Below are 12702 nucleotides of genomic sequence, written 5' to 3' on the forward strand. Positions count from 1 at the left end.
GCAGCGATACTGCCATATAAATCCAGTGATACAGCTGTATAAGTCCAGTGGTACTGCCATATAATTCCAGTGGTACTGGCGTATATGTGCAGTCCAGTGATACTGCCATATATGTCAAGCAATACTGCCGTATAAATCCAGCCATACTGCTGTGTATGTCCAGTGGTACTGCCATAAAATTCCAGTGATACTGCCGTATATGTCCAGTGGTACTGTTGTATAAATCCAGTGGTACTGGCATATAAATCCAGTCCAGTGAAACTGCAGTATATGTCCAATGGTACTGAAATATAATTCCAGTGATACTGTTGTATATGTCCAGTGGTACTTCCGTATAAATCCAGTGGTACTTGCGTATAAATCCAGTCCAGTGATACTGCCATATATCTCAAGCGGTACTGCCATTTAAATCCAGCGATGCTGCCGTATATGTTTAGTGGCACTGTCATATAATTCCAATGAAACTGCCATAAATGTCCAGTGGTACTGGTGTATAAATCCCGTCCAGTGATACAGGTGTATATGTCCAGTGGTACTGCCATATAATTCCAGTGATACTGCCATATATGTCCAGTGGTACTGCAGCATAAATCCAGTGGTACTGGCGTATAAAACCAGTCCAGTGATACTGCAATATATGTCCAGCGGTACTGCCATATAAATCCAGCGATACTGCCATATATGTCCAGTGGTACTGTCATATAATTCCAGTGATACTGCCATATCAGTGGTACTGCCGTATAAATCCATTCAGTGATACTGCCGTATATGTCCAGTGGTACTGCCATATTATTTCAGTGATACTGACGTATATGTCCAGTGGTACTGCCGAATAAATACAGTGGTACTTGCATATAAATCCAGTCCAGTGAAACTGTCGTATACAGTATGTCCAGTGGTACTGCCATTTAATTCCAGTGATACTGCCATATATGTCCAGCGGTACTGCCGTATAAATCCAGTGATGCTGCAGTATATGTTTAGTGGTACTGCCATATAATTCCAGTGATACTGCCATAAATGTCCAATGGTACTGTCATATAAATCCAGTGGTACTTGCGTATAAATCCAGTCCAGTGAAACTGTCGTATATGTCCAGTGGTACTGCCATTTAATTCCAGTGATTCTGCATTATATGACCAGTGGTACTGCCATATAAATCCAATGGTACTGGCATATAAATCCAGTCCAGTGATACTGCTGTATATGTCCAGTGGTACTGCCTTATAAGTTCAGTGGTACTTCTGTATAAATCCAGTGGTACTGGTGTTTAAATCCAGTCCAGTGGTACTGCCATATATGTCCAGCAGTACTGCCGTATAAATCCAGTGATGCTGCCATATACAGTATGTCCAGTGGTACTGCCGTATAAATCCAGTGGTACTGGCATATAAATCCAGTCCAGTGGTACTGCCATATAATTCCAGTGATACTGCTGTATATGTCCAGTGGTACTGCCGTATAAATCCAGTGGTACTGGGGTATAAATCCAGTCCAGTGATACTGCCGTTTATGTCCAGTGGTATTGCCATAAAATTCCAGTGATACTGCCGTATATGTCCAGTGGTACTGTCATATAATTCCAGTGGTACTGGCGTATAAATCTAGTCCAGTGGTACTGCTGCATATGTCCAGTGGTACTGCCATATAATTCCAGTGATACTGCCATATAATTCAGTCCAGTGGTACTGCCGTATAAGTCTAGTGGTAGTGCCATATAATTCCAGTGATACTGCCATATAATTCTAGTGATAACTCTGTATAATTCAGTCCAGTGGTACTGCCGTATAAGTCCAGTGGTACTGCCGTATAGTTTCAGTGGTGCTGCCGTAAAATTCCAGTGATACTGCCGTATTTTTCAGTCCAGTGGTACTGCCGTATAAGTCCAGTGGTACTGCCGTATAAATCCAGTGACACTGCCGTATAAATCTGGTGATACTGGCGTATAAATCGAGTGATCATGTCGTATAAATACTGTCCAGTGGTACTGCCGTTTAATTCCAGTGATACTGCTGAATAATTCCAGTGATACTGCTGTATAATTCTAGTGGTACTGGCATAAAAGTCCAGTGATCCTGCTATATAAATCCAGTCCAGTGGTACTGGTGTATAAATCCAGTGGTACTGCCGTATAATTCCAGTGATACTGCTGTATAATTCCAGTGATACTGCCATATAATTCCAGTGGTACTGTTGTATAATTCCCATGATACTGTTATAAAATTACAGTGGTACTGGTGTATAAATCCAGTGATACTGCCGTATAAATCCAGTCCAGTGGTACTGCTGTATAATTACAGTGATACTGCTGTATAATTCCAGTGGTACTGGTGTATAAATCCAGTGATACTGCCGTATAAATCCAGTCCAGTGGTACTGCCGTATAAATCCAGTGGTACTGCCGTATAATTCCAGTCCAGTGGTTCTGCCATATTAATTCAGTTGTGCTGTCCTGCGCTGTATATTATTTACTCCAAATAAAGGGGTAATTAATATTTAATCCATATAATTTTCACAGGGTTGCCCTGTGTAGTGTAGAGGTATGCTCTCCTGTACCGCATATTGTTATATAACTCCAGAAAAATAATGGAGAACAAAAATTTGGAGGATAAAACAGGGAAAGATCAAGAACCACTTCCTCCTATTGCTGAAGCTGCTGCCACTAGTCATGACATAGATGATGAAATACCATCAACGTCATCTGCCAAGGCCAATGCCCAATGTGATAGTAGAGGGCATGTAAAATCCAAAAAGCCAAAGTTCAGTAAAAAGACCCAAAAAATAAATTGAAATGGTTTGAGCAAAAACATAAACTTGCCAATATGCCATTTACGACATGGAGTGGCAAGTAACGGCTAATGCCCTGGCCTATGTTCATGACTAGTGGTTTAGCTTCACATGATGATGGAAGCCCTCATCCTCCTGCTAGAAAAAGAGTTAAGCTGGCAAAAGCACAGCAAAAAACTGTGTATTCTAAGATGGTATCACAAATCCCCAAGGAGAGTCCAAGTGCGTCAGCGGTTGCAATGCCTGACCTTCCCAATACTAAACGGGCAGAGGTGGCTCCTTCCACCATTTGCATGCCCTCTGCAAGTGCTGGAAGGAGCACCCACAGTCCAGTTTCTGAAATTCAAATTGAAGATGTCACTGTTGAAGTACACCAGGATAAGGATATAGGTGTTTCTGGCGCTGAGGAGGAAGTTCACAATAAAGAGTCTGATGGTGATGAGGTTTGTTTAAGTCAGGCAACGGGGGAAACACCTATTGTCCGTGAGATGAATAAGCTCATTGTGATGCCTGGGCAAAATACCAAAACAGTCATCTCTTCGGTGTGGAAATATTTCTACACAAATCCGGACAACAGGTGTCAAGGCACTCTGTCAAGCTGTAATAAGTAGGGGTAAGGACGTTAACCACCTAGGATCATCCTCCCTTATACATCACCTGCAGCACATTCTTCAGAAGTCAGTGTAAAGTTGTGAAACTTTGGGTAAGAGTGTAAGCAGTACATTTACACCTAAATCCCTTCTTCCTCTTGTACCCAAGCTCCTGCAAGCCACACCACCAACTCCCTCAACGTCAACTTCCTCCTCAGTCTGGAACATCAGTAGTCCTGCAGGCCATGTCGCTGGCAAGACTGAGTAGTCCTCTCCTAACCGGGATTTGTCCTGATAATCCTTGAGTGGTACGCCTGGTGTTCCTGTTGCTGCCGCTGCTGTTGTTGCTACTGGGAGTCGATCTTCATCCCAGAAGGGAAGTCGTAAGACCACTTGTACTACTTCAAGTAAGCAATTGACTATCCAACATTCCTTTGTGAAAAAGATGAAATATGACCCCAGTCATCCTATTGCAAAACGGATAACTGAGGCCTTGACAGCTATGTTGGTGTTGGACTTGCGTCCGGTATTCGCCATTAGTTCAGTGGGACTTAGAGAATTGAAGAGGTAGTATCTCACTGGTACCAACTCCCATCTAGGTTCCACTTCACTAGGCAGGCAATACCAAAAATGTACAGAGATGTCAGAAAAAGTGTCCTTAGTGTCCTACAAAATGCAGTTGTACCCACTGTCCACTTAACCGCGGACATGTGGATAAGTGGAACAGGGCAGACTAAGTACTATATGACTGTGACAGCCCACTGGGTAGATGTATTGCCTCCCACAGCAACAACAGCGATGGCACCAGTAGCAGCATCTCGCAACGCCAACTCATTCCAAGGCAGGCTACGCTATGTAGCTCTGCTTTCCGTAAGAGGTACACCGCTGACAACCTCTTACGGAAACTGAGAGACATCATCGCACAATGGCTTACCCCACTTAGACTCTCCTGGGGATTTGTAATATTGGACAATGCCACCAATATTGTGCATGCATTACATCTAGACAAATTCCAGCACGTCCCATGTTTTGCACATACAGTACAAATAATTTGGTGGCGCAGGATTGTTTTTAAAATGACGGGCATGCAGGAGATGCTGTCGGTGGCCCGAAATATTGTGGGCCACTTTAGACATTCAGCCACCACGTGCCAAAGACTGTAGCACCAGCAAACACTCCTGAAACTGCCCTGCCATCACCTGAAGCAAGAGGAGGTAACGAGGTGGAATTCAACACTTTATATGCTTCAGAGGATGGAGGAGCAGCAAAAGGCCATTCAAGCCTATACATCCACCTATGATGTAGGCAAAGGAGGGGGAATGCACCTGAATCAAGCACAGTGGAGAATGATTTCTGTCTTGTGCAAGGTTCTTTACCCCTTCGAACTTGCCACACATGAAGTCAGTTCCGACACTGCCAGCTTGAGTCAGGTGATTCCCCTCATCAGGCTTTTGCAGAAGTAGCTGGAGAAATTGAAGGAGGAGCTAAGATGGAGGGATTCTGCTAAGTATGTGGGACTTGTGGATGGAGCTCTTCATTCGCTTTGCTAGGATTCAAGGGCGGTCAATCTGTTGAAATCAGAGCACTACATTTTGGCAACCGTGCTCAACCCTAGGTTTAAAGCCTACGTTGTATCTCTCTTTCCGGCAGACACAGGTCTGCAGAGGTTCAAAGACCTGTTGGTGAGAAAATTGTCAACTCAAGCAGAACGTGACCTGTCAACAGCTCCTCCTTCATTTTCTTCCGCAACTGGGGCTGCGAGGACAGGGATAAGATTTCCTAGCCCACCCGCTTGCTGTGATGCAGGGCAGTCAAGAGCAAATGCTGACATCTGGTCTGGACTGAAGGACCTTCCAACGATTAGTGACATGTCTACTGTCACTGCATATGATTCTGTCACCATTGAAAGAATGGTGGACAATAATATGAGTAAGAGCATCCAAGTAGGCATGTCAGACAGTATACTGGCAGGAAAAAGAGGCAATTTGGATGCCTTTGATTAATCTAGCTTTAGTTTTTCGAAATTGCCACCCTCCAATGTGTACTCTGAAAGAGTGTTTAGTGCAGCCGGTAACCTTGTCAGTGATTGGCGTAGGAGGTTATTTCCACAAAATGTGGAGAAGATGATGTTCATCAAAATTAATTAGAAATTCCTCCGGGAAGACCTTTACCAGCAATTGCCTCCAGAAAGTACACAGGGACCTCCACTGGATTCCAGTGGGGACGAATTAATACTCTGTGAGGAGGAGGATGTACACACTGAAAGGGGTGAGGAATCGGAGGATGAGGATGAAGTCGACATCTTGCCTCTGTAGAACCAGTTTGTGCAAGGAGAGATTGATTGCTTCTTTTTTGGTGGGGACCCAAACAAACCAGTCATTTCAGCTACAGTCATGTGGCAAACCCTGTCACTGAAATGATTGGTTTGTTAAAGGTTGCATTTTCTGTTTATACAATATAAGGGTGGGTGGGAGGGCCCAAGGACAATTCCATCTTGGACCTCTTTTTTTTCTTTGCATCATGTGCTGTTTGGGGACTAGTTTATTTAAAGTGTCATCCTGTCTGACACTGCCGTACAACTCCACAGGTACTGCCATATAAGTCCAGGGGTACTGCCGTATAAGTCCAGTCCAGTGGTGCTGTCTTGTGCTGTATATTATTTACTCCAAATAAAAGGCTTATATACATTACTTATATTATTATCCAAATAATTTTTACAAGGTTTGCCCTGTGTGGTTTAGGGGGACGCTCGCCTGTGCTGCATATTATTATAATAGCTCCAAATAAAAGGGTTATTATTATCCAAATTAATTTTAAAGGCTTTTCTGTGTGTGTGTGTGTGTGTGTGTGTGTGTGTGTGTGTGTGTGTATGCTCTCCTGTGCCACCAATATTGTGCGTGTATTACATCTGGGCAAATTCCAGCACGTCCCATGTTTTTTGTGCCGCACACTTGTGTCGCTTAGCTTAGTTACCCAGCTATCTCATTACACCTCTTTTTCTTCTTTGCATGATGTGCTGTTTGGGGCCAAGTTTTTTAAGTGCCACCCTGTTTGAAATTGCAGTGCCACTCCTAGATGGGCCAGGTGTTTGTGCCGCACACTTGTGTCGCTTAGCTTAGTCATCCAGCTACCTCATTGAACCTCTGTTTCTTCTTTGCATGATGTGCTGTTTGGGGCCTAGTTTTTTAAAGTGCCATCCTGTCTGCCAATGCAGTGCCACTCCTAGATGTGCCAGGTGTTTGTGCCGCACACTTGTGTTGCTTAGCTTAATCATATAGCTACCTCATTGCACCTCTTTTTCTTCTTTGCATGATGTGCTGTTTGGGGCCAAGTTTTTTTAAGTCCCATCCTGTCTGCCATTGCAATGCCACTCCTAGATATGCCAGGTGTTTTGCCTCACACCTTCATGAGTGTTTCTCACCCCCCTCCCCATGTGTGCCTCTACCTCTCTTCCACTTTCTATGTGTGCCTCTGACCCCTTCTCCACTTCCCATATGTGCTTCTGCCCCACCTCCCTATGAGTGCCTCTGAATCCTTCCTTTCTTATTAATGCCACTTCCCCCTCCACTCTACATGAATGCATTTGCCTCCCTCTAATCCTCATGATTGCCTCTGAATCCTTTCCTCCCCATTAGTGCCTCTGCCTCCAACTCCAAAGCCCATGTGTGCCTTTCCCCATCTCCTCTTCCAATGTCTGCTATTGCCCCTTATCCAATATCAGTGTTTGCCATTGCCCCTTCTACCCCTCCTGTGTGTGTCTGTCTGACACTCCATTCCCCATATGTACCTACAGTATGTCCCTCCTCACCTCTACATAAAAGTTTCTGTCCCTCATCCATGCCACATGTGTGCCTTTGGCCCCTGTCATTGTCTTTGTTCCTCTTTGTCACATTGTTCCATATTTGTCTCCATTCCATCTGTCCCAAACCTTCTTCTATCTGCCTGAATCATTCACTTTCCTCACCTGCCGCACCTTTCCCCCTTTGTCTTCCATTTCTCCCCTCTTTATGTCTTTCAATCCTCATCTACAGAATTTTATACATACTATAGAACCATGATTGTTTGATGATGATAAGAAGAGGCATGGACGAAGAGAAGCACAACAATGTTCAATGCCACAAAACGGAATCTAAGGATGGCAGGTAAGTAAAATTCTCCTTTGTTATACCACTCAGCACTCCATGCTACACCTGTGCACCCTCCAGGTGATGGTGGGGGGAACTGCATGATCCACTTGTACTGAGCTCCATGATTCCTCATAGCTGCCTTGTTTAGGACCTTTAATGTAAAATGTTTTCATTTTAAAATAACACCACTTTTGACTCCTCTTTTTCTAACATATTTATACTTATATTTGTAACTGTAAGGCAGCATGATAAAGCTACATCATTCCTTTCGTTAGTTTTAAAATAACATACAGATGTGTCCTCATAAATCTAGCATCATTACACCATATGGTCTGAGTCGCCTGGCACGGAAAAGTCTCCGGGGCCCTTGTACACCAAGAGGGGCTGTTTTGTGCGACTGAAGCCACAGTGTATGAGGATACATCTGTACTGTTTGCAGGTTTTATTCATTTAACATATGCTACACATCGCCTTCATATTTTCTTTCTTCAAAAATGCCTCTTTTGTGCTTTACATTCAACCATTTACATCAATCATAGGTGAAACATAATTAATGTCTTGTTTAATTACCATACCGTAGGTCCTTCACATCAGCAGCAGACATCTCTGCAGACTCAGCAGTATGATCCGGCAGAAGACCAGCACGTTCTTACCAACGTCCCAAAAGACACTCATGTGGAACACGCAGAATTGGGTGAGAGTATGGCAAACTCAGAGGTGTCGACAGCTGTACCGGGCACAGGTAAAGGGATGGGGAGTGGCCAATGCAGGGAGGTGTAACCAGTCCCCCTGCTTAGGATTTTTTTTAAAACTAGTAACATTTCTACAGCCACAAAGTGGGTGCATGCGCCACTTGGGGGGGAGGGGGGGCGCTGGCATGGAGGCTGATCAGTGCCTACTGGCAGTGGACACGATCGACCTTCTCCCACATATCACCCTCCTCTCAGCACCACTGGGCACCCTACGCCAAGCCAACCACAGTCTGCCACCCATGACCAAACACAACCTGCCATCTAGCCCCAAACACAATCACCACAGGTTGATTACGATACTGTTGTGATCATAACAGCACAAACTGAATTCATATCCGAAGGAATAAAAAATAGTTCACCAATATTAATTTGCAGTTTATAAAAATGCATAAAAAAATATAAGTGCTAAAGTACACACAATATGGGTCATTGACTGTATTGGCAATCAATGGAGAAAAGGAAATTAAGAATGTTGGAACATATTGTAACTAGAGATGAGCGGGTTCGGTTCGTCGAGAACCGAACCCCCCCGAACTCCACGTGGCAAACACGGGTCCGAGCACGGCTCGGTTATTCCCGCCTGACTCGGAAAACCTGAATGAGGCAAAACGTCAACTTCCCGCTGTCGGATTCTCGTGAGATTCGGATTCAATATAAAGAGCCGCGCGTCACCGACATTTTCACTCGGGCATTGTAGAGAGTACAGAGAGGATGTGGCTACGTTCTCTCAGTAGCAGTTCTCAGTATCAGTGCTCAGTATCAGTGCTTATTGCTGCTCAGTAATACTAGTACAGTGTCTGCATCGTGCTGCTCAGTGTCAGTTCTCAGTAGTATCATCAGTGCTCAGTATTACTGCTCATTGTCTTGTGCTGCTCAGTAATACTACATTACTAATACTAGTACAGTGTCTTGTGCTGCGTTGCTGCATCGTGCTGCTCAGTGTCAGTTCTCAGTAGAATCATCAGTGCTCAGTATAACTGCTCATTGTCTTGTGCTGCATCGTGGTGCTCAGTAATACTACATTACTAATACTAGTGCAGTGTCTTGTGCTGCATCGTGCTGCTCAGTGTCAGTTCTCAGTAGTATCATCAGTGCTCAGTATCACTGCTAATTGTCTTGTGCTGCATCGTGGTGCTCAGTAATACTACATTACTAATACTAGTACAGTGTCTTGTGCTGCATCGTACTGCTCAGAGTCAGTTCTCAGTAGTATCATCAGTGCTCAGTGTCTTGTGCTGCATCTTGCTGCTGCAGGGTACTGTGGTAGTGTCCTGTCACTTTGCATAGGTCATCATCATTCCCGTCACAGTGGTATCTGGTATCTATCTAGTGGTATCTAATTCCAGACATTATTGCCGTCTAATTCCAGATATATTACTGGCATATAATTCCAACCATTAAAAAACAGAGAACAAAAATTTGGAGGGTAAAATAGGGAAAGATCAAGATCCACTTCCACCTAGTGCTGAAGCTGCTGCCACTAGTCATGGCAGAGATGATGAAATGCCATCAACGTTGTCTGCCAAGGCCAATGCCCAATGTCATAGTAGAGAGCATATAAAATCCAAAAAGCAAAAGTTCAGTAAAATGACCAAAAAATCTAAATTAAAATCGTCTGAGAAGTAGCGTAAACTTGCCAATATACCATTTACGACACGGAGTGGCAAGGAATGGCTAAGGCCCTCTCCTTTGTTCCTCATGACTAGTGGTTCAGCTTCACATGAGGATGGAGGCACTCATCCTCCCGCTAGAAAAATGAAAAGAGTTAAGCTGGCAAAAGCACAGCAAAGAATTGTACGTTCTAAATCGGGACGGGAAGAGGTGCCTCCTTCCACCATTTGCACGCCCCCTGCAAGTGCTGGAAGGAACACCCACAGTCCAGTTCCTGATATTCTAATTGATGATATCACTGTTGAAGTACACCAGGATGAGGATATGGGTGTTGCTGGCGCTGAGGAGGAAGTTGACGAGGAGGATTCTGATGGTGATGTGGTTTGTTTACATCAGGCACCCGGGAAGACAGTTGTTGTCCGTGGGATGAATAAGGCCATTGATATGCCTGGTCAAAATACCAAAAAAATCACCTCTTCAGTGTGGAATTATTTCAACAGAAATGTGGACAACAGGTGTCAAGCCGTGTGTTGCCTTTGTCAAGCCATAATAAGTAGGGGTAAGGACATTACCCACCTAGGAACATCCTCCCATATAAGTCACCTGGAGCGCATTCATCAGAAGTCATTGACAAGTTCAAAAACTTTGGGTAACAGCGGAAGCAGTCCACTGACAACTAAATCCCTTCTTCCTCTTGTACCCAAGCTCCTGCAAACCACACCACCAACTCCCTCAATGTCAATTTCCTCCTTAGACAGGAACGCCAATAGTCCTGCATGCCATGTCACTGGCAAGACTGACGAGTCCTCTCTTAACTGGGATTCCTCCGATGGATCCTTGAGTGGAATGCCTACTGCTGCTGTTGCTTCTGGCGCTGCAGTTGTTGCTGCTGGGAGTCGATCATCATCCCAGAGGGGAAGTCGGAAGACCACTTGTACTACTTACATTAAGCAATTGACTGTCCAACAGTCCTTTGCGAGGAAGCAGCAGTTATCCTGTTGCAAAGCGGATAACTCAGGCTTTGACAACTATGTTGGTGTTAGACGTATCCACCGTTAGTTCACAGGGACTTAGAGAATTGCTTGAGGTAGTGTGTCCCCGGTACAAATCCCATCTAGGTTCCACTTCTCTAGGCAGGCGATACCGAGAATGTACACAGACGTCAGAAAAAGTGTCCTCAGTGTCCTAAAAAATGCAGTTGTACCCACTGTCCACTTAACCACGGACATGTGGACAAGTGGTGTAGGGCAGACTAAGGACTATATGACTGTGAAAGCCCACCTGGTAGATGTATTGCCTCCCGCAGCAACAACAGCGACGGCACCAGTAGCAGCATCTCGCAAATGCCAACTCGTTCCTAGGCAGGCTACGCTTTGTATCACCGCTTTCCATAAGAGGCACACAGTTAACAACCTCTTACGGAAACTGAGGAACATCATCGCAGTATGGCTTACCCTAATTGGACTCTCCTGGGGATTTGTGAAATCGGACAATGCCACCAATATTGTGCGTGCATTACATGTGGGCAAATTCCTGCACGTCCCATGTTTTGCACATACAATTAATTTAGTGGTGCAGAATTTTTTGAAAAACTACAGAGGCGTGCAGGAGATGCTGTTGGTGGCCCGAAAAATTGCAGGGGCCACTTTCGGCATTCAGCCACCGCGTGCTGAAGACTGGAGCACCAGCAAACACTCCTGAACATGTCCTGCCATCAGCTGAAGCAAGAGGTGGTAATGAGGTGGAATTCAACCCTCTATATGCTTCAGAGGATGGAGGAGCAGCAAAAGGCCATTCAAGCCTATACATCTGCCTACGGTATAGGCAAAGGAGGGGTAATGCACCTGAATCAAGCGCAGTGGAGAATGATTTCAACGTTGTGCAAGGTTCTCCAACCCTTTGAACTTGCCACACGTGAAGTCAGTTCAGACACTGGCAGCCTAAGTCAGGTCATTCCCCTCATCAGGCTTTTGCAGAAGCAGCTGGAGAGATTGAAGGAGGAGATAAAACACAGCGATTCCGCTAGGCATGTGGGACTTGTGGATAGAGCTCTTCATTTGCTTAACCAGGATTCACGAGTGGTCAATCTGTTGAAATCAGAGCACTAAATTTTGGCCACTGTGCTCGATCCTAGGTTTAAAGCCTACATTTTATCTCTCTTTCCGGCAGACACAAGTCTGCAGATGTTCAAAGACCTGCTGGTGAGACAATTTTCAAGTCAAGCGGAACATGACCCACCAACAGCTCCTCTTTCATTTTCTACCGCCACTGTAGCTGCCAGGAAAACGATAATATTTCCAAACCGACCCACTGGCGGTGATGAAGGGCAGTCAGGAGCAAGTGCTGACATCTGGTCCGGACTAAAGGACCTGCCAACGATTACTGACATGTCCACTGTCACTGAATATGATTCTGTCACCATTGAAAGAATGGTGGAGGATTATATGAGTGACAGCATCCAAGTAGGCATGTCAGACAGTCCGTACGCATACTGGCAGGAAAAAGAGGCCATTTAGAGGCCCTTGCACAAACTGGTTTTATTTTACCTAAGTTGCCCCACCTCCAGTGTGTACTCCGAAAAAGTGTTTAGTGCAGCCGGTAACCTTGTCAGCGATCGGCGTAGGCGGTTACTTCAGAAAATGTGGAGAAGATGATGTTCATCAAAATGAATTATAAATTCCTCAGTTTAGACATTTACCAGCAATTGCCTCCAGAAAGTACACAGGGACCTGTGATGGTGGATTTCAGTGGGGACGAATTTATACTATGTGAGAGGAGGATGTACACAGTGAAAGGGGTGAGGAATTGGAGGATGATGATGAGGTGGACATCTTG

The 12702-nt window shown here is 44.8% G+C and overlaps 1 long non-coding RNA gene across 2 annotated transcripts in view; it reads left to right on the top strand.

Annotated features, from left to right (window-relative positions):
* Positions 1–12702, top strand: part of LOC135058015 (uncharacterized) — a 178352-nt gene that overhangs the window by 137266 nt on the left and 28384 nt on the right. For both annotated transcript variants that reach the window (XR_010244532.1, XR_010244531.1), the window contains exons 3-4: positions 7409–7519; positions 8085–8246. This is a non-coding gene — a long non-coding RNA (uncharacterized LOC135058015). The remainder of the gene's footprint in view (positions 1–7408; positions 7520–8084; positions 8247–12702) is intronic.

The sequence above is a fragment of the Pseudophryne corroboree genome, chromosome 3 (assembly GCF_028390025.1).
Source record: "Pseudophryne corroboree isolate aPseCor3 chromosome 3, aPseCor3.hap2, whole genome shotgun sequence".
Classification (NCBI taxonomy): Eukaryota; Metazoa; Chordata; class Amphibia; order Anura; family Myobatrachidae; genus Pseudophryne; species Pseudophryne corroboree.